This window comes from Chlamydotis macqueenii, chromosome 3, assembly GCF_036417535.1.
Source record: "Chlamydotis macqueenii isolate bChlMac1 chromosome 3, bChlMac1.mat, whole genome shotgun sequence".
Taxonomy (NCBI): Eukaryota; Metazoa; Chordata; class Aves; order Otidiformes; family Otididae; genus Chlamydotis; species Chlamydotis macqueenii.
Window position 1 is genome coordinate 51,057,804 of NC_141558.1, and position 26,967 is coordinate 51,084,770.

Sequence of the window (26,967 nt, forward strand, 5' to 3'; positions counted from 1 at the left end):
ATTCATGAGCACATGGAGGCAAGAGGAAAATGAGTTTTTATTGTCTATTTCAAAGTGGCCTGTGGAGATGGAAACATGCATTCTTCCGATTCTCCTTCCTCATCCCTGCTGCAACAATGGAAGATGTCAAACAGTGGAAAGGAACAGGACTCAGGCAGAGCCACTTTCCAGCTTCTCATTTATTCCATGCTGTCACAAATGCCACCATCAGTGGGTACAAAATGATGTTGCTGCTAACTTATATATGCTGGACAAAGTCACTGCTACTGATCCATTTCTGCTTGAGCTGTTGGGAGGACCTACTTAAAGGATCCAACGAACTGGACAGAAATGTATATTCTCTTTTAGCCATGTGGTATAACTCAGGGAACAAATATGTTGCTTAAAACTATATCTGAAACTCCTTTATGACATGAATCCAGAATCTAGCACATCACAGATTGCATGGTATGACATATATCCCTCTGGAAAGCAAATGTTCATAACATTAATTCTGCACAAATATTCATTCAGAAATCAGGAACCATCAGCTCAGAAATGCATAGGAAACTCTGCATTAGTACACTTCCACCAGTAGTGTACTAGTTTGACTGACAGCATGCATATCACCCTGCCTTATCCTAGGACTCAGTAAGCTAGTTAGAGGCAAAAAGATGTAAAGCAAGATTCACATCACTCAAGTTTAGCTGGGTGAAAAGAGTTGTCTGAGTTAGTCCTCTTGGCTCTGTCTTTAACTAGTGGATACTAACAGATGTCTCCTGCTGGTGACTCACCCCATCTATTTTAGGTTGCCCATTAGAGGTTCCTGTTTCTGTCCCTTTACTAAGGAGGAAGACTAATGATTGCAGTTCATATTTAAATAGCCAAAGGCTGGTGAGGTGAAGCCCACCCTGAGATGTACATGTAGTGAAGGTCAGAAGGTGATAGCTCTACAGAGAGCTCTACAGCGAAAGTAGAAGTTTGGTTCTCTATTCCTTAGCCCCATTCATAAAAAGGGTTAGGATTTGTTTGTTGTCCCTGAGGTGCAGCATGAGCTGTGTTTGTATAGTTACACATTTCACCCTCCAGATCAGGGTAACTGCACCCACTCTGTCTATTGGAGATGGCCTCTGCCCAGTGGACCCTAGACCAGGCCTGAGCACCATCTGGGAGAGCGCTGTGGCGTGTGGACCTGAATCGTGCTACTTAACCTCACTGACAGATTGACAGTGCAGAAAAACCCCAGGAGAGGAGCCATGACACAGCACTGCTTAGTTTACTGGTGGACGTGTAGACAGAGCATCGAAAACAGGATCCCTGTTACACAGAAAGGCACAGCAACCGGTGTGACATTATGTCTGGTAGATAAGGAAATGACTAAGAAATGTGCTGTAACTTGGGCAGCACAAGCGAGGGCTGTGACAGAATTAAAAACGAAAATCCATGCGGGCAGTGAAGATCTGGGGCACACACAGAGCACAGCTATTCTGGGCCTGGTGAGGCTAACAGCCAGATCCAGCATTTTCTGGCAACATGCTCAGGAGCGACAGCTTGATGTTTAGTTTCGATGTGTAGCCACTTCTTGTCTCCATAACCAACCCAGATAGGAGCAGCTGAGCAGGGAATGTCACACAACACAGTTCCCTGTCTGCATGGTCCTTCTCCTTCTGGAGCAACGTGCAGGAGGAGGAACCAAAATCCCCCAAAGGAAAGGCAAGGCGAGGAGGAGTCCAACACCCTCTGGGGCTGTGGATGCGAGAAGCCCTTTCTGAATGCTCCCCGTGTTCTTCTTCAGGTGGGCCCATGTTCATGGGGCACAAGGGTGTGCAAGCAAGCAGGAGTTTTTATCTTTGTGTCCTTGAGCCCTGCTGCAGGAAGGCAGATGCACCAAAGGGAGAGAAGAAAGGCAGCTGCCAAGACGTGAGCGCCCCAGTGACTGTGTGGGACGCACAAGGAGAGGGCAGCCTGGCCGGCACCATTTCCTGATGGTGGAGGAAAACCAGAATGCAACCCACAGAAGGCTGCTACCTCACCACAGCCTGGGCTTTAATGCGTTTCGCCCTGTGATAAAGAAATTACACAGGCTACAGCTGAACACGGAAAATATGACTCATGCAGTCTCCAGAGCGCCGGTTCCTCCATTCATCGAGCCTGCAACCTGCAGCTCGCTGCCCGCCACCGCGCTGCTCCTGCGGCGGCTGAGGCCAGGCGGAGGCCGCAGGCCCGGCGGCGCCTCCGGGGAGCTGTCTGTCAGGCTCCCTCTCCTCCCGACCTGCCTCCCTTCTTTCGAAACACGCGTGACAGGATCCTCTGCGCGCCTCTGTGACACGGGGAGGCGAAGTTTCCAGGAGCTGGGCAGGTGCGGGAGTGCCGAGGGGAGCTCCCGGTGCGGGTGGGCCGGCCTGTCGCGCTGTGTGAGCTCCCCCTGGTGCCGCCTCCGCTCGCCTTGGCCTGCCATTTTCTTCCAGTGCCGGGGTGCGGCACTAAGGGCTACAATGGTGCCAAAACCCAGAGTCCCAGCTTCTCTTTGAGGAAATAACGTATTGCGTTTCACATATCAAAGTGCTATCGAGAGCAAATAAAGCGTAGTGGACGTGCAAGGGAAACTATGACTTGCTGTATATGTGTAGGTACAAGTAAAGCCCCATTTGCAGAGGTGCGACAGTTTCTTGTAGTAACATTGTTGTGGCTAAGCCTGTATTCAAAAGGAGAATGCTGAAGTTGCTTATTTTGCTTCCTGCATGTGCACAATTGAAAGTATTATTTTATTGAGGATTTAGGAGCCACATCCAAACCATTTGTATAACTATGCTTGTAGCTCAGGTATAACCGTCTACATCAGCTGTTTTAATGCTGCAAAAGGAACAGTTCTTACTTTTTATCTATACACATTTTTGTTTTACAATAGTCACATGAATTTGGAGACTGCAGAAAAAATGCCGTAGGGCTTTGCATTCCTTGCAGGAGTTGGAAAGTGTTTTAACTGGGGTAAGAGAGCCAGGTAAGAGCTGAGAAATTGTTGTAGAAGCTTTCATATTTGAAAATTTTCATTCATATTTGATTCATTAACTGATTTTGTTGTCATAGAAGCCTCAAGATCCATCAAGGACTTAGAGCTTCTAGGGTTCAATTAAAACATCATCATTTCATGTGATACCATAAGAAATAAGTAGCTCATTGTTCGAGTGTGAAGGAACAGACAGCACATAATCATGTTAGGGCAAATTAATTTTATACCTGCCTGTCAGTCAAGCTGTTGATGTGCCATTCATAGCCTTCCACAGCACAAGGTAATTTTTCTGTACTAACTATCAGTGAGTCTGGATTAACCTAAGGCAAGTTTACTCTGCCTTAGGTAAGGACTTAACTCTGCCCCCTCACCTCCAATATTTGCATAGTAAAACAAATACAAGATTTTACTGCCATTTCCTCCTACATTCTGACCCAAGCCATATTATATCACCCTTTGTATTGGGAGCAATTAGCCCCTCAGCTGGGTCAAGGCAGGGACCTTTGGGGCAATCCTGACCTCTCGCCATGCAACATCCAGCAATGAAGCCTGAACTGGTGCAGGGGATGGTGTGAGCTAATCTAGGCACCAAAAGACGCGTGCCTGTGTATGTCCTAGTCTGCTTGCACTGCAAGTGGTGATAAACAGTGTGGAAAGAGATGAAAAACAGTTTGAGAAGTGCATGTACTCTGTGAATATTGCGCACAAGTGCAGCATCCCAGCAGATCAGCAGCAACTCCTAAAGCCACTGCTTCTGGGTTCACAGTCTTCACACTGTGTGCCCATGCCCTGAGTACCAGAAAAGTGACTGAGTGATGCTGAAGAACTGGAGTATGGTGGTTTATGTGCCTGTCTTTAGGAGATTAAACTTCCCTTTCTAGCTCTACCTCAGTCTCTTGTACGCTTTTAGGAAAATTGCTTAGAGGCACATTTTTCAGAATACTGCATTGAAAACTTTCTTTGATACAGCTTCCATGAGTATTTGTGAATTAACTCCTAGAAGCCAGTCTGTGAGAAGGTATTTTAACTTGTATTTGATGGTGAGACATGGGAGAGCTTCCCGATCCAGTCAGGACAATGCTTGGACGCTGGTAATTCCCTTTTTACTCTCCATGATCTGGCTTACATTAGAAGGAAGCCTTCATGTTGGGAGGGTGAGATAGCTTGATCCACTCAGCTCTCCATCATCTAGACCAACTCCCAGATTAGCCTCCCTGTGATGAGGTTAAAATACCTACTGATGCTGATGGAACAGCTCAGCCATAGAGTGAACTTCTGCTAGGGCACTCAGGATTAGGTTAAGAGAAACTGCTCATAAGAAAGTGGAGAGAGAGCCCGAGAGACATTAAATGTTTTAGTTACGTGGTCTAGTTTGGGTGTTTAAATGCATGCAGGGATTAACACCTTAACACTGTCCACCCAAACTCAAAATGTCAGCCTAATAAAGTCTGCGAAAGTTTATGCAAATATTGAAAGTGAAAGATTAAAGAAAGATTATTGGAAATAGAGACCTTGAATAAGTAAAAGAGTTTTATAACTTGTTACTGTTATTTTGACCTTTCAATATGTTTTCCTAAGTTTTATTATGAGGCAATATTATGTTTGGAAAGGAAGTGTATGACCTGTGAGGTTGTGTTCAGTGGGAAAGATTGCATAAGCAGTGAGGAATGGACTAGGTTTCTCTTCCACACTGGGTAGCGTAAATTAAATAAAATTTTATTCATCTGGTTTCCTAACTCACTTTGTTCTCCACAGCCCAGCACACATACATATGCAGAGCAGCCATGAAGTTGTAAATTTGTGCACTTCTTCTGAAAGGAGAACAAATTAACAGATACTTTTTTAAAAGCATGTGACTTCTTCCTTCCTTTACGTAGCAGAAGGTTGGGAATGCAATCACTGACATTCTTGTCAAGAAAGAGCATTAGGTCAGATGATCCTTTGAGCCTCTAAGCTTGAATCTTTTTCTGTGTTTGATCAAAGTACTGCTGTTGTCCTTGCAAGCGCTATCTCCTGCTGACAGTGCTTCTTGGCACTAGCTCTGTGTCTGATTTTCTCCATGGATGTGAGACCCATTAGAAGAACTTTTAGTGGTCTCCTCCCTCAACGGCAGCATCTCAGGCAGTGCCTCCAGTGTCACCCTGGTCTAGTAAGAGCAATCCTCAGGTCCTACAGCTTTATTTGTAGGTGGCTATTCTCCATGGGCACCCAAGTGGCACAGCTCTGGGGGTATCCCTTGAGCCTTCCTGTTACCGTTCCTTCACAACCAAAACTAAACCAAAAATGAAAATGTAAGACTCTAACCTTCAAGATTCCTCAGACTCACATTGCAGTCTATTGTCCATCATAACATTATTGTTCATCGTAAGTATGATGCTCAGTAGAATAAAGTATAGTCTTGAGATAAGTCCTTCACTGATTATTTGCGTTGACTTAGTAGATATCCTGTGTCAGAAGGTAGGTGCTTCTCACTGAATTCAAGCAGATGCCATGCCTATAGCTGTTAGGCCCTTTATGGGACATCATGAATCATCTTCAATTCATAGCAGGTCTCTCCATGCACAACTATCACTGCTGTTTCCTCCATGTGTGCATGACTGTGAGACTGGGGAAGTGCTGGCATGGAAGTAAATTTGTCAGTGTTTTATGAATTTTTTTTTTTTTTTAAATTTCTGGGCCTGTTTTCTTTGGAGCTCTCATTTACTATTCTTTGGAGTCTAGTTATTTTTAATTAAAAATTCTGATAGCAAAAGCAGAGTATCCTGACTTTACTGCCTCTTTAAAAGGATTAATTTGTTTATCTTTTTCTAAAGGCTGTGTTCCTTGACTGGTAGTAAAAGATACACTACTTGTATTTTCTGAGTAGATGCTCCTGGTAAGCTAAGGGCTACTTGTTGTGGGCTAGTACTCAACGGGGAAAGAAGAAAGAAATACAAATGTTTTCTGAGCAAATACTGTAGCCCCTGGTCGACATGTTAATATCAACAACATTAAGTTCTTCAAGGTATGTTCCGCTTTTGCCATTGGTCCACTCCAAAATAGTATTTGCTATAGAGATTTCTTGTGTGGGCATATGATTCCTTTTCAAACTGATCGTTAACATCCTGCACTTGCACCTTTCAAATCTTCACTTTAGTCTTGATTGCACACAGATTAGTGATATGCAACGTTCATGCTAGGTGTGCAGTGTGCTTCAGCCAAACACATTGATAACCTACAGAAGTGGCAATTTTTTTTTTCTCCTATCTGAGCATGGTTTTGTCTCTTTTTACCATTGTCCAGCTTGAATACTCTCTGACAATATTGGTGCTCCAGTTACCTCTTGAACAACCTCTTCTGGGAATATGGTTACATGGCAATATTTCAGTTTTTCTTTGAAAGGGATGGTGTCTTCTGTGTATTGCAAGCTCTTGTCCTGATGTGCACCCTAGAGTCAGTCCTCATTCCCTTCTCTTGTCTCCTGAGCCACTGTTGCTTCTGATTAACTAGTTGTAATCTTTATAGGTGACCAACCTTATGTTTTTCCAACGCTTTGTGGAGAGGGAAATTATGTTTTTAAGTACTTTGTTTTATCTGAATTGTGTCTTGATGCTGCCTTCTCCTGTGCATATCACTTCTTTGCTATATCTGTACTTGTGCAGTTTGTTGTGCCTGAGTTTTATGTTACACTTCTTATTGCTTGTGAATAACATTAATAGTTTTCCTTGTGCTTATTTCTAATTTTACCAGGGCTGATGATCTGGCTCCCCTCTGTTCCTCTATTTTGGCATATACATTTTTCTTGCACAGCTGTTAGGACAAAGAATATTCTTTTGAGATGACATCTTTCAAACCAAACTGGAAAACGGTCATCTGCAACTCCTTGTCCAGTCTGAATAGCAGCAGTGGGTACAGGAATACTCACTATGCAGCTGCTGAGGAAAAGTTTTTGTGCAGAGGTGTTTTTCTTAAAAACAATTGAATCAAAGTAGATCAAGCTCTTTGCTTCCCTGGACTTGTCATGAGAGACCTGTGCTTTGTAGTGGATTTCTTCACCTTTTTACCCAGAACATTTAAGAAAATGAGTTTGGTTTTAGATTGCAGACTGTTTATCTCCTTCAGATGCTGTAAAAATCAGCCCCATTAGCTCCTTCCATTGAGCTCATTTCTCTACAGTGCTTCCTATTTAAAGTCTGTAGGTAGCATTTCTTGCACTCTTCTGCATGAAGGCAGTAGTAAATGAAGTTCTTTCTTCCAATATGAAAAATTGTCTTGATTCAGACTTCACAGAAATGCGGATTCACACAGGGGTCAATGGTGACGGGTAATGGTTTTCATTAACAAACTTCTCAAGACTTTGCCCTCAACAGTTCAGCTAAAATAGCAGTACTTCAGATCAGTGACCAAGATGTCATACCTTCTACCCTGTGCATCTCTTAAACCACTTGATTAACCAGTCATCCAGTTGTATATAAATCACATATAGAGAGAATGGTGATATTGTTAGATTAGATGCAGGCTTTGGAGATCTTTGGTTAGCTGCTGCCATCCCATTGGGAAACCTGAGTGACCCTTTAAATTTTGCTTTTCTTTTCCCTCTGGACTTATTAGGGCACTTGCTCCCTTGTTGCCTCTAATACTTGTAGTATATACTTGTGGGCAGGGAACACATCCTCTGCCAGTGCATGGAGCCTGCTGCAGGCAGGGAGTCCCAGGACTGTGCCATCAGGCTCTCCTTCCCTGTCCATACTGCCTGGCAGGGCAGAGGGCTCACTCCGGCTGTGTAATGTCATTTCTCTTGCTCGTGTCTTGAGATGGGGGATATGCTCACCGTCCCTTGCCTCTGCAAACTACTTGGTGATGCTATTTTCTTACAAGCGGTGACTTTTTATATCTGATGTCTGACACTGGGCTTTAGTGCCAGCTGGACTTCTTCAAAATGCAATTACAATCTTAAACACTTTATAATAGAATAAAGATTTGTTTACAGAGTCTTCCCTTCCCCACCTTTTTCAAAGATTAACTCCAATTATTGGTGCCAGGAATGTCACAGTGCTGTGACAGAGCCCACAAAAGCAGGCAGCTTAGGAGGGGAAAGGCATATGTGTGCCAGGGGGCTAAGAGTGTGCCAAAGTGAGACAGGGCACAGTGGAGCTCCTTTGCAGCATGGGTATCTGGCCACGGCCGGGGAGTAAGGCAACGTCCTGCTGGTTTGGCATGGTGGTAGGTCAAGAGTAGTCATCCATTGAGACAGAGCTGATGATTCTGTTGGTGGTTCTGTTTCACGCACGCTGTTACATGGGCATGGAGGATAACATGGCATGGATCACCTTGTGCTGTCTCCAGAAATCCTGCATCCCTGTGGCCATGGAACTTATGAAACGCTTCATGTCTGTGGAAACTGATCTGGGCACCAAAAGCCTTGGAAAAAAAAAAATCATCTCTATTTGCATCACATCACCTGTGAGCAGAAGAGTCCCTCACATGTTTTACTTTAAATTGAGTAGCTTTGTGTATTTATGTTTTCCTTTGTTTTCTACTAAGAGCCCATGAAGGTGTTGCTAATGCAGAAGTAGAAGCTGATTACAGGATACTTACTCCAGTCAGAACATCTTGCAAATAAATTAATGAACTTCTCCACAATCCTCTGAGGCAGAGAGGCTTTGTTAATATTACCCATCACAGATAGCTTGCTGTTGTTTTGACATGTTTTTCCACATGCAAAGGACAGCAATATGCTTACAATCAATACACTTTTATTTTAGTCAGGGAAAAATGGGATGAGAAAGGAGGAATAGCAGGTGAGAGCCAAACGAAAGTCTGTATGAGGATGCATGCTGTTTCCTTTGTAACGTGGGGCATCTGTGTGGCTTGGCTGAATGGCAGGCAACCTGCATACTTCCAATCCTTCACGAATTATGGAGGAACATTCCCTTTGCAGTCTCAGAGGCTTGGGAGCCTCCACAGCCTAATCCCATGCTAACTACCAGTCAGTGAACATAAAAAAAATTTGAAAATGTTTTTTGAAAGTCCCTCTGAGAAAACTGACTGTCCAAAGGACCTCTCTAGTCATCTCAGATCTTTCCAAGGGCTCCATGCTAGCCATGCTTGCTGTTTCTGGTGAAGATGTGTCTTTAGGATGGTGACTAGCATGTACTGCTTAAAGGTGCAGTACTCCAGTACCACATGAACCTCTTGGCTATTTTTATACCATGGAGACAGGTCGGTCAAATCAAAAGTGGTTTACAGCTGCTGCCTGTCCCAAAAATCTGAGAATGTCCCAAATGACTGAGAATTAGCTCTGTGGTTTCTGAGTCTGTAAGCACAGTCAGGTATTAGTCTCTAAAACCTTTACAAAATCATCCTTGGAAAAAACAAGGAGAGAGTTATAAGGAGGCTGGTGCCAGGCCTTTAACATTCTCAAAAGTCCACCTGAGAAAAAAAAGAAAAGCCAAAACCATTCAAACAATGCAGTCCTGCACACAACCTCCACAACTCAGCTAAATGTTAATAGTGATTCATTTAGCATCCAAGAATTCATCATATGCCTCCATCTCAGCTCCAAGGAATGTTCAGCCAAGTAACATGATGAAACTTCGCATCTACAGTTGCAATCCTACTCCTTGACATCACTTGAAAACAATGAAAACCTTCGTCCATACAAATACCATGTAAGAGCATGACCTTGCTTAGGGAGAAGTCCAGCACGATCAGACTTATCCTCTGGGGAACTTGGATAAAGTAGATGTGGAAATCCCAGCCCGGAATAGGACCTCATGTGTGGCTAAGGTCAAGCCCCTGTGCTTGCAGGAAGCCGTGCAGCGAATCCCGTCCCAGCTCCATCTTAAAGCTAACTAGGGGATTTCTCCTTCCCTCACTCCTGTTTCAGAAACTTTTTAATCTGACATTAAAATTATTGCTATATTTGCACCCACGTATCTCCGTGCAATTCGGGTAAATTTGTGATGAAGCAACACATGTTATGACTCATTTATCCTTCTCTTTATACAAGGGCTTAAAATTTCTGTAAATGCAAATGGGAGATAAGTGCCCAACAAAAGTATTATATAAAATGTGGCATTGAAATGTAATGTATCTGGCTTCTAGTCTTACCAAAGTCTTCCAAACCACTCCTTCACAGGATGAATTTGTATGAACTAGAAAAATGAACAGAGGTACCACACTACTTAGCCTGCTTTTGTTCGATGATTAAACTTGAGAAACATTCCTGTTGTGGTCTTCTGACAAACGCTCTGCCCCACTCAGGTGTTACGTGCACGTTACCAAAAAGCTTCCAGAGAACGGTATGAGGATGCTTGTGTGCAAATTCTGCTTCAGATCTCAGGGTCCCAAGTACCTGCAAATAGAGAATAGGAGTAGGGGTGTAAGCTGAACAAAATGTGTGTGCACACAAGTTTAGACTCCAGGAGGAAGAATGAAGAGCATGTGTAGATTCAGAGCATGTACAACAGCCCACCTTAGAAATGGAGTCAGCTTCTGGATTTGTTGCATCTAATAGCATCAAAATGCACCCAATCTTAATGCTATCTATCTCCACTATTTCTTACGACACATTGGAAAGGTCAGTGTTAGCAATAATTTCTGAAAACATTTGAAATAAAGTATTTTTTGAGAAAAATTAACATTCTGAAGAACTGATTTTCAAACTTGTCTCCTCATGACCTTGTTCTTCCATGGCCTCAGGTGGCAGTGTCATTGGCAAGCGCAAGGCCTCCAAGCTCACGGCTCCAAGACAGGAAACCGTTGACCTAGAAACACCGTCTGGCCAGCAGCTCTGAGGCAACCCCCTTGCTTATTATTTATTTGTGTTGCAGGAAGGCTGAGAGATGCTGCAGGGTTGGATCCCAGCAGGGTGCCCGAGACAGTCAAGGACAAGGAGAGGAGGATGCGGTGTGCTCACCCCAGCAGACCAGCTGGCTCACCATTGCAAGGCTTTGGGTAGGCAGTGTTGTAGAGGGGTGTTTGAGGGAATGTCAGAGAGGGCAGTGCTGGGCTGCTGATGGGGACTTCCTTTCACAGAAGGTACAAGGCAGGGCAGGAAGTATTTATGTATTTGCTAGAAAATCGTTGCAATGATTGTGCAATACTGGAGGAACTATGCTATGACAGGAATTCCTCTAAATGACCAACACATTACAATCAGTGTAATGTCTGGAAAAAAAATTGGTCTTCTCCTTTTTTTCCTAGCCTCTCTATGTTTCAACAGTATCACAGCAAGGTTATTTTCAATTACAAAGGAGTCTCAGGAGGGTAAAGGACATGTCATGGGGAGAGACTGTTCAGCAGGGCCTGTTGTGATAGGACAAGGGGTAACGGTTTCAAGATAGAGGGAGATAGATTCAGACTGGATATTATGAAAAATTTTTTTACAGTGAGGGGTGTAGAACACTGGAACAGGTTGCCCAGAGAGGTGGTGGATGCCCCATCCCTAGAAACATTCAAGGCCAGGCTGGACGGGGCTCTGAGCAACCTGATCTGGTTGGAAATGTCCCTGCTTCTTGGAGGGGGGTTGGACTAGATGACCTTTGAAGGTCCCTTCCAACCCTAACCATTCTATGATTCTATGATTCTATGACCAGAGACATTTTGGCAGAAAGCAATGTTATACTACACAGAAAACACTTCCAGTACTTACAGTTCCAGATTGCTTCTTTGCCAGATTTGCTCTAGCACAGTCTATGTTCTATATAGAAAATGCTACTTTAAATGAAAACTATTAGATCAAAATAAAACGTGATAATTTTTTTTCAAATTAATTTTTCTTGGACAGAGGGAGACTCATAGCAATGAGATTAGTGTTGGAAATAGTCTGGCCTTAGAGTTTCTGGTGTATACAAATTGGAAATGGATACTCATGTAGAGGTAGAAAACCTGGGAAATTATCATGCTGAAAAAAGCACAGGAGAAGTAACGGGCTCAGGCAAAGGATGAACTGGATGTGAAACTGTAATATGAAGTAGCTTTAAAAAGCTGACTGTAAATTTCAGGTGCAGATGTAAAGTTGAAAAAGCCTAATGGCATATCAAATATCAGAAGGAAAAAAATAATTTGCAGATATTTGAACAGTGTTGCCACTGGAGTTGAAGAGACATCCTTTGGCTACCCCTAGCTGGGGAAAAAAGGCAAAAAAGGAAGACTACTTGGGGATAAGAAAGAATATAGCTAAAAAAGAAATATATAAAGCTGGATGTAACGGAGAATGTTTTGGCAGAAAACTGTACAGGGTTAGGGTGATCTGTGCAGAAACTGATTAGACCTTAAGATAGTTTCTGTAGTGGCGATGGGTTCATCTCTTGGTGTGTGACATCTGACCAAGATGAATCATGAGAGAACATACATCGAGTTAGTTAACATTGAGATGGGTCAGGACTGTGAGATGAGCTGATCTGGTGTCATGGCTGCCCACCACAAAAATACCTTCCCCGTCATCTTCCTGCTTGACATGGCATTTGACATGACAAAAGAACAAAATTGTGAAAATGAAGTGAATGGGATAAGATAATGCCAGAAGGACATGAAATACTGGAACTAAGACTGAATAAGGAGAAACAGCTGACAAAATATATTGTTGACCACTGCGATAAGAAATTCCCTGGAGAGGATGTGCCGCATGAAGATGTGCAAAATCATCAGGAACCATGGTTCCTATAAAGGAAACAAAACAGGAAATATGTCATGAATCATCAGCAAGCAGGCTCTAGACAGGTTACATGGCTCGATCCTGAATGAAATTAATAATTTACCAGAGTTAGGAAGAAGACATTTAAATAGCATCATAACATTATGACACAAGCCTAGAAAAGACAGACTGAAAATTCAGGCTGATCACATCTGCTCAGCAACAACATGCAAGAGAGAGAAGTTAGCACTGCCAAAGTGTGGGATGCCTCATTAAATAAACAGTTTCAGAGACTAATTAAGGGTATACAGAAACAGATACAAAAAGACAAGAATGCTTTGAGACTCAGGAAGGCTTGGGATAGGTTGATTGGCACATGGTTAGCAGTGACAATCTCTCTACAGGCAGCTATTTCATCAGCATCCCACCTGTAGTACTCAACTAATTACCCACTGGTTTGCATCTCTGATTTGTATTAAAGTGCCATGTGTCCATTTATTACTGGCAGTGTTTAGCAGAATTCGGATGTGGGAGATGAAGGCAGCATTGGGCTTTTGGTCAAGATGAGCCAACCCAGTAGTACCCCTGTAGAGAAAAAAAAAAAAAGCAAAAAAAAAGCAACAGGACAAGTGTGACAGAAATCTCATGGGCTGATATAAATTTCCACTTCCAGTTGAACCCATTGAAACTGATGAAAGTGAACTAGTGTTTCAAAATAAAGGGTCCCACATCTCTGTCTTTATTCCTTTCTCCAAACATCTGAAGATCTCTTGATTTTCATCTATAGCAAGATAGTCTTTATTCAGTGATTCTTTACATTTGATGAAGCTCAGTATAATTCAGGTAGCTGTTGCTTTTCATTTTGAGTCACCTTATAATAAGGTGCAGAACAAACCTTGCCTTACCTGCTAGCTAGGTCTCTTTCCTTTATTATAGCAGTGACCTCTAGTGTACAGCTCTCAGTATCTAGATCTGGCATTTCCAGCCTACAGAGCAAGGTCATTTTCCATCTCATGAAAAGGAAGTAGCCTTACAAAGTGACCTTTCTATTTATTTTGGATTCCTTTCAAAGAAAATAAAAAATGCTCCATTGAGACTTTGATAGGTGATAGGAGAGCAACAGCAATGTGTTGGCTCTGTGGCTGCCCAGCCCTCGTGCTCTAAAGAATTTTCATTTTGGTGTAGCTCAGGGAGAAATTTTGCAGCCTGTAGCACTGCCTGCACTGTTATTTTATATTTTGACAAGGTAAATTACCTGCACAGGAATAAATCTTTGTTAGAAAGCTAAATCCCAGGCGCATTTTAGTGCAGGACATACTAATCTAGTGCCTAGTAGGTAAAGTCAGATGGGATTTCTTGAAATGAAATGTGCTAATTACTTGTAAGATGAGTTATGTTTAGTTTGTTTCTGCTGTAGAAATTTCAAGGGAATCACTAGGAGACACAGTAATAATCCTTCTCTAGCTCTGAGCTCTGTCTTTGATGGAGGCCAACACAGGACATTTCACCACTTGTATTCATGTAGGAGTATTGTGCGTTTCGTCATGTGATGATGCTTCTTGACACCATTTTCCCAGTCAGTGAGGATGGTGGTTGTCCCATCCCACTGTAGCTGCCCGAAGGGATGCCTCTCACACAGGCTAGTTACCTGCCAGTACAGAGCGGTAGGGTGGCCTGGGGTAATCAGAGAGGTGGCCCTGAGGTCTCCCTCCATGGACCACTGAGGGATCTCAGAGAACTGGGTCTTTACCCCTCTCCTCTCACCCAGAAGACTGACAGCCACCCCATCCTTATCTCCCTTGCAAACAGAACTGCATGGTGCGTGGAGGGGAGCTTGCCAGTGGCAAGTGATGGGCACCAGCGATCTCTCCAGGCCTCTCTTTTAGCGATAGAAGTGCTGGGATATAGGACTGGGGCCACAGAGATGAGCATGTGGCCATGGGGCTTTCATGCCCACAAAGCTGGCCCAGAATTTGCCCCTGACAGAGTGAATCCCATCATCCAAGGTATGATGGTGTATCACATCTTCTGGTGATGCAGTGGCACAGGAGACCTCTGACCTCCCAGAACCAAATTTCCCTGATTGCATTTTCATATTGAAGGGCTGTTGACAATCACCAATACTAATTTAGCTTAAGGACATAAATGACCATGTCAGGAAAACAACTCTTCCTAAAAACACGATTGTGTTTCAATCTGTCCATCTTGACAGGTATTGTGATTCAGTAGTCACAGGTATTTCAACATAATTAATGAAAATAAACCATAATCCAAGTAAGGAGGAGGTGAATGGTGGCTGGTGGGGTCTATGCACTGTTATAAATAAGCTAACCTCACCTATAAATTGCTTTCTAGTTGATGAAGTTACAGAAATTCATGGAGGAAGGGGTCAGGAGCTTGCAGGAAAGTGAAGAAAACACATTTCAATGTAGTTGGCTTCCTGCTGCAAAACATCCAGCCGTATTGCTGAAGTGTTCCAAAAATAGACAAGCTTGCTCATTAGCCTTATGAGCATTTAAATAGGAGAGGGTTCGTTACCCAAATTATATCCCTTAAAAGGGACTTTCACACTGGGGTAAACTTGAAAAAGAACATCTATGCAAAAAGCAATTTTCTTTGCCTGTAATCTTCTGTATTCCCCTAACTCACATTGGAATAAAAAAAACTTCCTCCCTCTCCAGCCTGATTCTCTTTTTTTTTTCTTAATCCAGCTGTGAAATCATAAAGCTCAGTGTTTATGACAATAGTTTGTTACCATGGAAACAATTATGTCGTCATAAATTTAGCCTTATGTTATGACCTTCCTGGCTGCAGGAACAAGTCAAAAAGGAAGGTATGGTAGAAAAAAGACCTTGTTTAAGCAGAAATTTCTATTTTAAATCCTTTTGCGTAGCACACTCAGCATCTCTTTAATAAGAGGACCTTTGATACGAACTGTGTACCTAATTACATACTGCTTTATTATGCCATTTGGATTGCTTTGAATGTCACCTTTGAATGCAAGCTCTCTTTTTATTGTTGAACATTTTGAATTCCCAGTGTCCTAACACGGTGCTGCGATGATTTCTACAACTTCAGATCATTGCCCTTCTGCGCAGTTTACTGTGCCCTGTGGTTTTGCTTGTTTTCTTCTTTTCAAACCGAACAAATTTTTTTAAAAAGGAAAAGAAAAATCTACTCTTGTGCAGATGTTGGAGTGAATCTATTGGGATTCTGGGACACCTCCTGCCACTGCACTGTATGTGCAGTCCTCTCATTATCGCTATACAGATGAAGGGGCTTTTGTGCAGTGTTATAGCCAGGCATTTAAAATGTGCACAGAGAAGCGTCTGTTACACCTTGCCACAGTGTCCTCTGCCTTCAAGTGAGATAACCTACATGTGTACATGCACACATGTGGCTTCTAATACAGAAGGTGTTGTCTAAATGCAAAAACTAAACAGCAAAGGGCCTGATGAAAGACAAGAGCAGCATGATCCTCACTGCACAGAAGCAGACATAAAATTTGGCAGCTGAAGCTATATACTATCTAGTCCTTCTGTGTCCTTGCTCACTGAGCCCGTAAGATGTTTCCCCACAGACCTCTTGCTTTCCAGTGAATGAACCTGTCTGCTTTTGTCACGCAAGCTCAGTGGCTTTGGGGAGCTGCAGAGCATTGAGGGGCTCCGAAGGGCTTCCTGCTCCCCAGCCCCTGCAGAAGGGAGCTGTGAGAGGAGGCTACTGCATTACGTCACCTTCCTCCTGAATAATTAAAAAAAAAAACTTTCATAAAATCCACATTACAACATTTAGGAAAAACATTAAGCCCTAAAGTTAGGAAAAGAGTTACAAATTTCTCCTCAGCATTTCCAAACATCAGCCTGCTGTTTCTGCAAGAAACACCATTCATCTCATGGGGCAGAGGTGTCACCTTGTGGGAGGGTCCCTCTGCCCATCTCTCTGCTGGCTGATGTGTTGCTTTGGATCTTCACTCAAAGGGAATTCACATTCTTTTCAGCACAGTATCTATGATATAAAGTAAGGAAAAAATAAAGCCTCTGTAAGCAAGATGAGTAACATTTTAAAGTGTCTGTGATCTGCCCATGTTAGCTTCAGCTGGGACCACAGACTTGCCTGGACTACACAGCATGTCCCATCTGTTTCCACCAATGATAGCAATTCTGCAAGTTTTCTTAAAAATACATGTGATTTTATCCTTGTTTTCTCTTCTTGTTCCCTGTTTGTTATCTTCTCCTCAATAAATGGATAGGGCAGTGGTCTGTGCAATTTTGGAAGTACTCTTCTACACCTCACTGGCCCCTTTCGACATTTTCCTATCCCTGCTTGAACACACTTAGTTTTACTTTCTTCACTTGTCAAATTTTAAAAGCTTTTTGCCTTTAAAAAAAAAAAATTATCTCTTTGAACTTCCTCCAACATTTTTCTTGTCAGTTCTGACAGAAGGATGCCCCCAGATGAATCGTGTATTTATACCAAGAGCTACCTGTGGCAGTCTAGCTCAGGAAAAGCCCCCACCTTTTTTATGCTTGAGCAATCTTCCTGCTTGGGATATACTTTGCCTCCTGTGCCAGTGCCTCCTGTACAGCCCAGGATCTGCTCTCCTTCTAGGCTGGACTGTGCTGTGCAACCATTTTCTCTACTTTCTGTGTTATACATCTGATTTTTCCCTCAAATAGGAAGCGTCTCACATTTGCCTTTTTAAATCTCTGTTTGGTTGCACTCTATTTCTGCAATTTATCTAGCTTGTGCTGTTGTTTAAGTCTCTTCTCCAAATCACTCCTCAATTTTCTATCATCCACAAACTCTACTGTATACATTTTCACATGGTACTTTCATACCATATTGAAAGTATGGAGTAGAGATGAACTTGAGGCTTTTATAAGATCCGTCAAAGCCCATCTCATCATCTTCACTCATTGGAATAGTGGCTTGGCTAGGAAAGTGGTCCTCTCTGTTTGGCGACTGCAGAGGAATGTTTACTCAAGGAAGGCTCTTAGCCCTAAATAGCCTTCATGTGTCAGACTGCCCCAGTCTCTTCTGTGTTTAAGTACTACAGAGCCACTAGAGTATTCCCGCGCCCCTCCTTCAGCCTGGCATCCATTTGAGGTCGCTTGTGCTGGGGCCTCCTGAAAGAAAACTGGATAGAAAATTAAATTGGGGAGTGAAAACCTATTTTTAACAGGGCTTCGAAAATCTGACTGTGGCCAGGTCCTGTCTGAAATTATTTAGAGCCATAACTATTTCCTGAGGCTTGCATTTTCCATGAGGGAGAACATCTGATAGCAGAGTGTCGTAGTTCAGCCCCGATCGGGACCAGACTACTCAAAAAACCACAACACAGAGCACGAGGTTTGTTTTTTCTGAGTACATTCAGAGAAAGCCTTATCATTCTTATGGGAGAAAACAGAGGACACTTGCTACCCTGCACATAGCACAGATGTCTGGCTATCCTCCATGCCATGTGAGATCTTCTGGGCATGCAGGGAAAATGAGAACTCAGATAGTGAGAGATGCATCCCTTTGCAGTGGAGAAGAGACAGCATCTCACCCAGGCAGACATCATATTTGATGAAGAACTGCCAGGAGAGAGATATGCATAAAGAGGTGATGCATGTAATTACTATATCCACTGAGTTTATTAAAAAAAATACATTTTTGGTTCTATAATCAGGATTCTCTGTGGGTTTTTTTTAGAGTGAGTTGTTCGCTCTGAAAAATAAAATAGAAAGTCTGCTTACTGTTGAGCATTATGAGCTTGGGAGAGGAGTTGGGCAGGAGTTGAGTGAGACTTGTTCCATGGTAGCCAGAAAACATAAACATAAACACAGAGAGCAATTTTACAACTATACCTACTGGCCCTCTGCTTCACCACTAGCGAGCTAAACTTTCTCTAACACTTGAAATACCTCACTTTTTCAACTTCCCTGATATGGAGAGAGCCTGTCCTACAATCAGCTAAAGAGGAAGAACTCCAGACTGTCAGGCTCATCTTTACACCAAGTCTTGATCACGTTTAGGTATATATTTCCCTGCTCCTGCTACCGACCTTCGGATAAGTAATCTGAACAAATGCATTTTCCTGTCCTCTGTTTCATGAAATGTAAGTTGCGTAAGTAGCAGTACCTGTGCAGAGCCTCTGCTTTCTGTTCAGTAGTCTTTCTTGAAGAGTATAGGTTAAGAAGCCTGTAGAGTTGACTGACATGAATCAATTTTGTGTATGTGTTGGAAAAATATCTTTATGCTAATATACCTAATCAGCCATCTATCAATAAGACTTAAAATAGGTGATTGTCACAAAATAAAAGGAGGGGGAGCTGTGTTTGGTGGACAGTTTGACAGTCATTTTCACTTAGCAGAAATCAATGAGAAAGTGTTAGACAAGATTTGCTGGTCTCTAATGCAGCAGTTAAACTTTCTTCCACCTTTTTCTTATGCTATAAATCAGGCAAGGCCTGGGCTGTTACCCTCCCAGAATATGATCTCAGTCCTCTAGGAAAATCTGTAATTCTCTGTAACAAAGGGTTATCAGCAAGTTTCATGAAGTGGCAAGCAGCCAGTTGACTTAATTTTTACCATTACAATCGAAGATCTTGATGGTCACTGTTGGACTAAGATACTGCAACAGGTTAAGAAACAAGAGCAAAAAGCAAATTTATGATTGAGGTGGTATAAAACCAAGGAAATAAACTATTCCATTGTTAGACTTTGTCTTTGGATGAGGTACTAATGCTTTGGTGTGTTTAACTTCTATCACTCTACCACAGCCCAAATATCCCAGCATCTGGGAAAAAGCCAGAGGGCAGCATAGGATTTGTACACTCAATCCATGAAATTTCAAATGGCTGTTCTGACCTGGCCTTCATGAGGTTGCTTACAGGAGGGAAAGCCTCAACACCCTAAAAACAATTCCAGAGTTGGCGTCCCTGGGAGCCAGAACGGGTATTGGGGAGCACCTGTGCTGCTTGAATGGGATCACACACCACTGGTGCCTACTGCTGCCCTGGGTACCTGGAAGAGGAGCACCTCTGCTCCTCTTCCAGCTGAGGGGCAGAAGTAGGTGCTTCTTGCATGTGAGACATCAGACCTGCTTAGACCCCTGCTTTCTGAGGAGATGAATTGCACTCAAAAAGTACTTATTTTCCACTGAGAACAAAGGGAGGGTGGATATCTTAGATGTGCATTTGGAGCAGACATCTGTCTTGTTTGCAAATGAGGACCTACAGACAGCTGCATCTGGCCTGACAAATTACAGCCCTGAGCCTTCCCAGTGGAGGAGCCAAGCCCCAGCAGGCAGGAGCTGGTGGTCACTGCGGACACGCAGATAACACCCCACGGCAGGGATAGAGGAAATGGTTCACCAGCAGGTCCCATGGGTCACTGCTGCCTCGCAGACACCAGTGGAGCATTTAGCTGCAAACCATCTCTCTCTGATTACCGGGCACTTAAGGCTATGCAGTGTTGCTGAGAGCATCTTTGAGGAACTTTGTGCTCAGGCCTTGGGGCAGTGACCGGCTGCACTCGGCCGTGTGCCAGAGAGCTGGCTGTGGGGAGCTGGTTTGCAAAGGCTGTGCCTGCAATGGCCCGTGCTGCTCCCAGCCAGCAGGTCATCCTCCAAAACACAGCAAACCTCATCCTGCAGTGCTTCAGGGGACCATTATGACTGAAGCACAATCCCCTAGCCCTCTCTCCCTGCCCGGGTATCCGCATGAGTGACTCAGCTGCTGGCACTGCAGGTACCCATGCCCAGGTGATGCGTGCCCAACACTGATGCTGCCTCTCTGAGACGAGCGTAGCCTCTTGAAGGAACATTTTCAAGAGCTTCTCTAAGCAGTATCCTTGTAGGGATGTCAAGGCCAAATGTAGACATCCCTGGAACCAGGCTCTGGCTTCCCTCTGCACAGTCTCAGTGGGCAGAGCGACCAGCTGCAGGTAGAAGCAGCTGCTGGTGCCAACCCTGGGGTACTTGAGTTGCTCTCAGCAGCCCCTGGGGATTTGGAGAGCCCTGAGGTCACTTGCTTTTATGCTGAGGGTGAAGGGTGAGTCTGGTTTGCCCTGCCAGAGGGAAATGCAAATGTGGATGAGGATGCAAACGCTGAGGATGGCCAGATCAGAGCAGCAGCAACCAGTTTTCACACAGGCTACTGAGTACAAGGTTTTTAGTCTGGACAGAGAAACCACATAGCAGAAGGGCAACCCTCCTGGTAGCTATTGGCACCTTCTGCCTCTGGACAGGCAGTGGATTTGGCCTCGAGGCTGTAGAGGGGGACCTGGCAACCAGCTGATGTAATTACTGTGTACGTCTGTGATAGTATCCTGATTTCTTCTTTTCCTTTTTTCTTTCCTTTCCTTTTTTCTTTCCCCTCCTCTTAGTTCACCTGAATAATAGCTACTAACAGGTTAGATATACTGTGCATATAGTCAGATATAGTAGTGCTGTGTGTATGTACACACGTGGCAATCTTCTGTTTCTGGTACTGGTAGCCTCCTTTTGAAATGCATCTTTTACTGCTAACAGCTAGTTTTTAGCTGTGCATGAAAACCGTGATACTGAAGCCTCCTTCTTTCCCTCTTGCATGCACTGAATCTGACAAAAGAATGAACAGCAGAAGCGGCCGCGTTGCTGATAATTCAAGGTAAATTCAGGTGGGAGAAGGAGTCTCTGAAGTTGAAGTGTATTCCTTATCTCCGCATCGCCATGATTCAGGTTTCCATAATGCCTGAATGTCTGAAATCACTCACGTTCAGAAGGGAAGCATTGCCCTTTTGGCTGCTGCTGTATAAAATATCCTGCATTTGGGAAGGAGGGTGCTCCTGCCAGGATTGTACTAAAACAGTGGCCCTGAGTGCCAGATGCCTCTCAGGTGAGCGCTACTACAGCACTCTTTATTTATTTCACCTTCATCTTCTTTACGAGGGCAGAGTCATGTCCCTGTTTGTCAGCTGCTGGCTGGTAAAATTGAGCTGTTTTGGTCTTTAACCTCTTAGCAGGGTTCATTTCTGGGGCAATCTTGGTACGTGCACATGCAGTCCATGCACAGCGCTCCTTACGACTCTCCCTGCAGAGCTGCGCAGGTGGCGCTGAATACGACTCATTTTCTACAAAGACAAAAGCTTTGACTGAGGAAACTGTCAGTGGACCATCAGGAGAGCTTCAGCTGAGAAATACCAGTGTCTCAAAGCTGTTAAGGTGGATAGCTACCAACCATCAGTCTGGAAAAATGCAATACCCTCCAGTTTCCAAGGAAATGTTTATTCTCAAATACATTTTTCTTAAGCAAATATTCAATTAAACCATTAGCGAATTCCTTTAAATTCACATATGGGCATCAGTGGGGACAGACATTGCTGCTATGATAAGGCAGTACTGCCTAGGTTTCTACAAAATGCAAGATAGTGAGGGCAGCTGTGGTTGCCCTGAGTCACCTCCACCCAGACTTCAGGTCCTTGGGGTCAGCTTGGTTTGTAAACTGGTCATATGCAGCTTTCTGGTCAGCCTGCAGTGATAGTGGTGTACTGGAGACAGGAAATGTTGGCAGGATTCGGCTCATGAGAAATAGTTTCTTGAAGGGAAGGGAGAAGGTGGAAACGCGCTGTAGAACTTCACAGTCTAAAATTGGATTTTCCCTTAGGTCTAACTAAAAATAAATTAACTAATAGTATATTCAATTAATTTTGCTAAATTTGAGCAATTCTTTTAATTAGGAGGGAAGAACTTAATCTCACAGAAAACAGACAATTTCCAAAGGCTGGCACAAGAGTATGCCACCAGAGTATGGCCCTATGAATTGCTGTGAAATGAGGAACAAACAGACTTACGCAGAAAAAAATAATTACATGCAAGTAGTGGAGAAAACAGTGCGATGTGAGCTATTTAACCTTGAGGAAGTGGCATGTGCTGTTGGGAGGACAGATATTGTGGAGCTTTTAATTTCTTTTAGTGAAAGAGATTGGCAGGCTACAGTATTATGATAAAATCAGAATTTCATTTTATTGCTAAGGCTGGGCAAATTAATTGAGTGTCCCTACACACGTACTGGTGAGTGGAAGAGGAACTGCAGCTTTTGCAGTCGTGTTTCTGAAAAGCACATTGTCTGTAGCTTAGCAAATATCGCAAGAAGTTTATTTATTAAATCAGGGGGAAGCAGGAGGGGAGAGACTTTGTGTGATCATGACTTTATTGAAGTTACAGGGCAATGACATCCATTCCAGATGTAGATCTCAGGGCACATAAGGGCATTGGGATGGTTGTGCCTTTTGCCTCCCTCCTCGTGCTCACCAGTGTGAAAGGCCTTGTGATGGCAAACACATGAACTCCACAGCTTTAAAAATGTCTGTATTGGGTCACGTTTACTGCCTGGTACCGTATATTCATACATGTTCAGACTTTGGAGAAGTGATTATTTAATTCTGCTTTCTAGCTACTCCTCTCCACTGTCTCAGTGACAGAGCAAACAAACAAGATGTGAAATAATACACTTTTTTTGCTGCCTCTCATTTCTTATTAAGGCACTATCTATTATCCCACTGACGGTAAGCTGTGTATTTTTATTATTTCTTTAACTAGGTTAACAGAACTGTATGTGGGACTGCACACAAGAAAATTTGACAAAACTTCTAATATCTATTTTACAAACTCATTTTTTCCTGTACTATGCGTTTCTTTCCTTTTTCTGTCTGTCCAGTTGCACAACAGAGAAGCCAATTTGGTATTTACTCCACTCTCATGCTATTAGAGGATCTGAACTAGGAAATATACTGAAGACAGGAGTCAAAGTTTCCCAGCTGAATCCAGCTGGATAGACAGAAAACTGCCTCTTCCTGACTGTTCCCTGACAGTCAAATTCTGAAATGCTAAATATATAAATACTCTAAGTACTTCAGGTACTATACTAATCCACAAAAAAAAAAAAAAAAAAGAAAAGAAAAGAAAAAGAAAATAAAAAGTTAGAAAGGAAAATCCAGTACTCAGTTCTTCCGGAGTTACCTTAAACCAGAGAGCATTTCTGAGGAATGTGAAACCATCTTTCTCTACAGGCTTACAAATCATGTGTGATGCCAAATCCGCAAAATTATCAGGAGTCTTGTGATCTCTGGTGTTTTTTTTTTTTTAAAGTCTCAGTTTGTGTGACTAAACAATTCCTTGACAAACTTGGCTTTCATTTTTGGAAAAAATTTGTAGCCCTTTGGCTGCAGAGCTGACCTCAGGGACCAGAAGTCTAGAGACTGAGTAAACAGAAAAAAAATAATTAAAAAATGTTCCTTTTTTCTTTAATCTTTCTTCTCCAAACAACTTTATTAGTTCTGAGGTTTCTGGCATGACTGTTGAGTGTGTTAATTTGGCAGTATCGATCAGTGTTTGCGAGGACATTGCTTTTCCTCCCCCGCATGCCGACATGGGATTGCTTCTTCTACTGGGGACAAATTACAGGGACTCGGGTGATGCTGTAGGGAGCCATGGCCCTGCGGTCCAAACCTGTAGCTTTTCCAGGCAAATAATGAGTTTTGTTGTCTTTTCATGGTGGAGAGCTGGTGTCCCACTACCCCAGATGAAAAGGTGGATCGGGGCATCTAACCTGACTGCTGCCCTTTCATTTTGAAGACAGGTCCCCCTTTGGCCTGGCACTGTCACGGAGTCAATTTTGGCTAGTTTTTAAAATGAAAGACTAAAAATAGCAATTTGGCTTTTTTTTTGTGTGTGTATTTTCCAACAACATTTTGCTGTTTGTTGTGATTCCCGACGTGCAGACACTTTTCCTGTCCTACCCTTTGGATAGGAATGACAGAAGGGTACAGGTGGCGTTTGGGGACCCTCTGCAAAATATTTGCGGAATGCAGACACTGGAGCCAACTCAGATCTGAGAGAAATCTGAGGGTCTGGGTTTTCCTGGGACTACGCTGGGCACTGCCTGGGGGACACGTGTGGAGGAGAGCCCCATTTGCTGTGCTGGCACAGGATGGGGTAACTCTGCTGGCTGTACAGATCTGATAAAGTCAAAGCATCATCTTTATCTGCACTGCCAAATTTGAACATATACTAGATAAAAGAGGTTGCATTTATGGGTCTTTTCAGTATTTATAGGATCTGATGTAAACTTAAGGGCTGAGGGACAGAAGGCAGAAAACATAGATAGGTATTATACATATACCATAAAATATCTCCTAGGACTCAAACCTTTTTTTTTCTTTTGAAACCACAGTGATGCCCACAGTAGAGACACCCCTGTATCATTTGTGGAACATTACAACTGCATTTAAATTCTATGTATTTCTATTCTTAGCCAAATTAGCGCATAGTTGTCTACATCTTTTCCCAGATTGCCACTGGTCAGATGAACAGCCCATTTTACTAACCTATTTCCACTCTGAAAATCATCCACTAATTATTAATATTTTTGTCTCTCAACAAATTTGGAGCTTACACCTTCCTCTTTACTTACTCAGCTTCTGAAAATGTCTCTGGGGCAACTATCGTAATAATTCTCTGCTTCCCTCTGACAGTACAAAGCAAGCTGCTAAATCAAGGGCAGCATGTACTCCTCTTCTATAAATTGCCCCAGTTGCCTGCTTCCCACTGGCAGCTGCCCAAAGCCCTGGCTTGTGTCATGGGCACCCCACCACCTCCTGCCCGTCCCGAACCTGCCCAGCTCTCCCCGGCACTGTGACTCTACGCGTTTTCCTAACGTGAGGTGCGTATAGCACAGCTGTAGGCTGGCTGGACACCGGCAGAGAAAGGGCAACCCATCACCAGGTGGTAACAGCCTCTGACTGTTAACGCTCCCACTCAGTACCCTTGTAAAAGCACATTTTTGCCCTCCATGCTTGATCGTGTGAACTGACAGTTGCTTAAGCAGTAGCTAAATAGCTTTTCCCTAGGAACAAAGTGTTCAAAAGAATATTTTCTCCATCACAGGGAGTGTAGGAGCGCACTGTCCATGTCATCCATCCCATCCTTCTTCATTAGGTAACTCAAGCAGCAGTCTGCCTGCAAATCCTACTGCAAACTTTCCTGGCCAAGCCATGTTAATTCTGCCTATGTGATGCACGACCAGGCCTTGTGGTGCAAGGAGGAAAATGTCCCCCTGGGAGTTTTGACTACCGAGTCACGATGCTTCAGAGTGGGAAAAGCAGCATTTCTTTGGGTGCACCAGTGCTGCCTTTTCCTCTCCTGCCTGCTGATGCTCCATGCACAGCTCTGCACAGAGCAGAGTCACATCTAGCAAAGTCTCTTTGTGAGAGCTCCACCTTATCATGACCCAAATTCTCAGTCCCCATTAGGTAACACTGGAGTTGTTGTTGCTATAAAAAGAAATCTTCAGTGGTTGCCTCTCAGAGCTATAGCTGTCCAAGAATACCACTGCAAAGCCACTTTCATGTTTGCTGAGGTTTTTTTTCCTGATTATCAGAATTTAGTCTCCTCCACGGTGCTCTGTTTGGCATTTCCATTATGGCATTAATAACCCAAGCAGTGAGAAATGTTGGAGCTGCTGGATTTGCTGCCCCATTGTGGGGCGATGACTCTCTCCTGTCTCCCACCAGACATCCCACCTTCTGCAGAAATAACGATTTCTGTAATGTGTAAGATCTTGATAGGACACAAAGGGTGACTGTGAAACATATCCTTTTCCCCCTAATACTAAATTCAGCCCAAACTCCCCTCCTGCTCCCCTGTGAAGGAGAGCAATGGTTCACAGCGCTGCCACCCACACTTTAACCAGACGAAACAGGCATCCTCAGGAACATGGGCTTTTGGAGTGTCCTGCCAGACTCACCAAGGCAGCTGCCTACGAAAGCCTGGACAGGAAGACTGGTTTACCTAAAAAACAGTAATTATGAAAAATCCTGATCTAGGTAGCAGTGTCTGTCTCCTTTACAAGTGCTGCCTCTGATTGTGACCAGCTCATGCCAAGGCTCACTGGATGGACAATGGGGACAGAGTCAGACCATCCCAGATGCTTCTGCTGGGAAGCAGCTAGCCTTGGCTGGGCGCAGCAGTTGAGTCTATAGAAAACCTGTAGGAGCTTTTTGTTATGTTGTTGTTTTTCCACTAAATTCTGTATTGCTTTGACTCCTTAAATGATGGTTGTTCAAATCACTGGCAGTGAGTTTCTCTGAAGCAAGAACACGAGCTGTTAACAGGACCATTTCACTGAGGGCTTAAAAATTACTGATGTATCCCAGTTAAAAGGAGAGGGAAAAGACCAAGAACAAAGAAAGTATGACCCAGGCACCTTTCTGTTCCTTGCCCCTCCCTTTTTAAGGAAAGAGAGCATTTCTTAAAGGAAAAAACATGACACTTGGAAAAAACATGACACTTGGAAAAAATCTGCAGCTTACGTGGCCTCCCATTTCATTGTGCAGT